This window comes from Solanum dulcamara, chromosome 7 (genome assembly GCF_947179165.1).
Source record: "Solanum dulcamara chromosome 7, daSolDulc1.2, whole genome shotgun sequence".
NCBI classification, from domain to species: Eukaryota; Viridiplantae; Streptophyta; class Magnoliopsida; order Solanales; family Solanaceae; genus Solanum; species Solanum dulcamara.
In genome coordinates this window covers 28,325,351-28,329,704 of record NC_077243.1, presented here as the reverse complement: position 1 = coordinate 28,329,704, position 4,354 = coordinate 28,325,351, and the positions used below count along the sequence as shown (strand labels likewise).

At 34.0% G+C, this 4,354-nt stretch overlaps 1 pseudogene; it reads left to right on the top strand.

Moving 5' to 3' along the window:
- The first annotated feature begins 3,096 nt into the window (after window positions 1-3,096).
- On the top strand, window positions 3,097-4,032 carry LOC129894659 (kinesin-like protein KIN-7M, chloroplastic; annotated as a pseudogene).
- The last annotated feature ends 322 nt before the right edge of the window (window positions 4,033-4,354 follow it).

The window sequence follows — 4,354 nt, the reverse complement described above, 5'->3', positions numbered from 1 at the left end:
GTTCAGGTTCGAATTCCATAGAATAGATAATATGGATGGGCTTGTCTATAATGATAGACAAATAAAAGACTTATTCCACAAGATCTAGTTTCGTTCAAGTAACGGATTTTAGCCAACTGAAAGGATCTTCTGATCAACTGATGAGTTGGGTTTAAAGATTACTACTTGTATTATTGAAGTTGTTCTTAGAAATCTGAGAAATTGGAGAATAGCCCATTTGTTTTTTAATTGGACTTCGAATTTTGTTGTGGGTTCTTTAAGGTTTGAATTCTTTAATAATTTCAAAGAAATAATTTTAGATTTGTATTAATCTTGCCGAAAAAAATGGAGGTTCATCAGATTTTTTAATCCAATTTGATTTATATTTTTATTTATCATTATAGCTCCAAATTTTCCTCTTTAGATGATATGGATGGCGTTAGGTGGGTGTTGGAGGAGAAGAAGATTTGGTGGGGTGGAGGAGGGGTTGGGGTTGGGGTTGGAGTGGGTGGGGTTGGAGAAGATGACGGTGGGGTGGGGGAGCGGTTGGGGTGGGTAGGGTTGGAGAAGATGACGGCGGGGTGGGTGGGGTTAATAGTTGTTAATTTTGATTTTAAAAAAAAATTATAATTTAAATAAAAAAATATCACGTGTCATCAAATTATTGGTCATTTTTTTCTATCAAAAGTAGTTATTTGGTAATTATTTTTGATATATATGTCATGTGTCTTTATTTAATTTGTTGTTTTTGACACATCAGGCGGGTGCATTACACACACTTAATATATTTTGGTGATTGTCAAAAAAGTGTCAAAATGACACATCGGAGCCTTACTTGAAGTGTCTAAAATGAACCAAGGCTAGTTGAGGTGTCTAAGTGAAAGTTGATGCCAACTTTAGGAGGCCACCGATGGGTTTCGCCATCCATCTTTAAGACATATTAGGAACAGTTCATCTACTTGGTGATTCATAAGAATCCATAACTTCGGTGAGGATTGTTCTTATCACCATCTTTAAAACATCTTTTAATCTTAACTCTGATCATCATCATAACTCTAACTTTAGAATCATAATTCTCAACTTTAACTCATATAAAACTTTCATTGAAAATCATTTAAGTTATGATCAACTCATAAACCCATCTTAACTTCATAATCATAGCTTGAAAATATTGCTTTATGCATGGGCATCTATTATTCAACTTGAAATCATGCAATTCATACGAGAACATGCATATAAAGATTATTGATAACATTTAAAAACAAAATCTAACCAGTCTAATGCAATTGATCAAAACTAGGGTTCATAATCAATTAAAAATTGAATGAAAATTTGAGCAATCTTTAGGACTTCATGTGTGAAAAGAGCTCATGAATTAATACCACATACCTTAAGTGAGAATTTGGAAGAATTTGAGAGTTTTGATGGAGAGTCTGAGTGAATTTCTTAGAATTCTTCAATGAAGTCCCTGAATCTCTTGTAGAGGGAGAAATATTTGAGTAGGTGAATTGTAGAAAAATGAATGGAATTAAGGGTTTAGGGTAGTTTATAGAGTAGAATATGCCCTAAAAATGTTCAGGTTCATTAACTAACAATTTGAGAAATGTCTAAAGTACCCTTACTTAAAAAAATTGAATTCGGACGAAAAACATCTCCCAGGTCCGCGATGCGGAGCTGCTCCCTGATAGGCCATTTTTTAACGAATGAGATTTTGGCCAGATTTTGACTCGGAGAAAAATTACACTAAACGAAAAAAAGTGGGCTATGCGGAGTTGTCGCGCACCTTACTGTTTTGTGCAATTTTTTTATAAAATTCATCTTTCGATACACAAGTCATAAAAATCTACAAAGATAATTTTCCCACGGATTTTGACCTCCTGATTGACATTCCGGACTCGAATTTTCCAATAAGGATAAGGATAATGCATTGCGCAAGCAGCCTATTTCCAAGACAATTTTAAGACACTTACGAGCATTTTGAGGAATGTTACAGTTTTGAAACAATGTGTTTAATTTTTAATAAAATCAAGATCTTATAAAAAATAATTTTTAATTTTATGTTGGGTTATTTGTTATTTTGGATTAAGAGTGTTTCAATAAAATTAGTAGTTTAAAATTAAAATCTTAATAAAAGATCATAAATATATACATAACAATAATACAATAATAATTAAGAATTATCTTTTTCTACTATCTATTTGAATTGACTTTTGGCTTATGACTTATGACCCAAAAAACATAAGTTAGGAATTCTAACTTATGATTTTTTTCATTATTATTTTTATTTTGACTTATATAATTTATATAGATACTTCTTTTATCTTACTCTAAATACTATAAAAGCATTTTAAAATTATTTTAGCTTAAAAACATTTAAAATTAGTCAATCCAAATAGGCTCTAATTCTTCACTTGTTTTGGTTTACTTCACATAATAAATAAAAGGGCAGCCCGGTGCACTAAAGCTCCCGCTATGCGCGGGGTCCGGGGAAGGGCCTGACCACAAGGGTCTATTGTACGCAGCCTTGCCTTGCATTTCTGCCAGAGGCTGTTTCCAAGGCTTCACATAATAAATAATATTATTATTTAATAAAAATAGAGTAACTCCATTTAATAAGATGTTAGTCATTTGATTGCAATATATTATCTTGGATATTACTGTAAAAATTTTATTTATTAATAAAAATTAAATAATTTTTTAAATATAAATTTTGTATTTTTTAAAAAAATTAATTTCCATATTATTTTAAGTAAAAAAAATCATAAAATCAACTAATTAATTTTTTAACTAACATCTTTACCAGCTGAATTGTGAACAATCGTTTCAGTTGGCGAAAGTTTGCCAACGTTTCTCTCTTTAAAACTCAAGTTCCCCTCCGATGGCTTTTTCTTCTCGCTATTACTCTTCTTCTCTGTTTCACTGCAACAGTAGCTCCGAGCCCCTCAGCCGGAGAATTATACTGCAAGAATGCCTCCCAAACGATGTTCGTTTTAATTTGTTTTTTATTTTCATGCTAATTAATTCAACACATACCGGTAGAATAGATGGCAACATATTTTTGATTTTGGTGCAGCGGCTCGTATTGAAGAAAAGAATAAGAGGAAGATGAAATAAGTGATGGAGGAACCTTCTTCTGCAGCATTAACGATGCCCGTGAACTATTCCCCCGTCCAGGCTCGTATTGAAGCAAAGAATAAGAGGAAGATGAAAGAAATGATGGAGTAACCTTCTTCTGCAGCAGTGTCGAAGCAGAGACTAACGATGCCCATGAACTTTTTCCCCGTCCAGCCTCACCTTCAACAATTACATCCGCCGCCGTTCTCCTTCAACAGCCAGCAGCAGTGTCATCCCACCGAAGCTGACAAATTTTTAACGAGGCCCTTCACTGCCTTATTAACTGAAGAAGATGATCGTGTCTCTGGTCCTCTCAAACGTATGTATGATCATATCGATCAGGTTACCAAATCCCACGTACATAACCCTCTTCCTTCATTTCTATTATTCTGTACAAATTAAATTGTACTACTCATTTCCCCTCTCTTTTAACTTTGGTAAACATCTTTTAATACAATGCAGAGCGATCAAGTGAGAAACATGTTGTTAGATGTTTATAGAAGACACTATAATAGTCTTCCAAGTGTCGCGAATAATGAAGCAGGGAAAAAATTGGTAGAGAAAGAGGAAGAATTAAGGCAGGCGAAGATGAAAATAATGGAATTGGAGAAGAAGGTAAACCAATTAACTAACCAGCGTCGAAAGTTGCAAACCAAAGTTACGAATCTTGAAGTGAGGTGTGCAGTGCTGGACGCTCGGCTTTACGCGGTTGCTCAATTAGAGGCACAACAACAGCAGGAGTCCGTCGAGTCCACTCATGTTGATCCTCATGATGTGGTGGAGCCACCACTAAGTATAGGCACCTGTCAAACGTGCTTCAAGGCAAAGGCCGTTGCTACCATATGGCCTTGTCGCCATTTTTGCGTCTGTGTACCATGCGCTGCTGCTGTCACTGCTTGCCCTATTTGTCAAACTCCCAAGTTTATTGGCCCATTTTAAAATAGTGTACTTATTTTGCTACTGCTATGTATTGGAGGTTTTATATAAAATATTGGTTCTCAGTTATGGTGGATTATTATTTTTTATTGAGAGCCGTTTGGGCTTAAATTGGTTTTGACCAACTTAAAACCCTTTTATTTTAAGACATAAAGTTTTTAAAATCAGTCAAAAATGAAAAGTTAGGATTTCTAAAAAAAAATTCTAATGCTTAAAGCCACTTTGTTTGACCATGGAAATTACTTTTATATCCCTTATATTTTAACTAAATTCCCAAACTACCATTTTTATTCTTTTAACCCTAAAATTCAAACACTTATTTTCA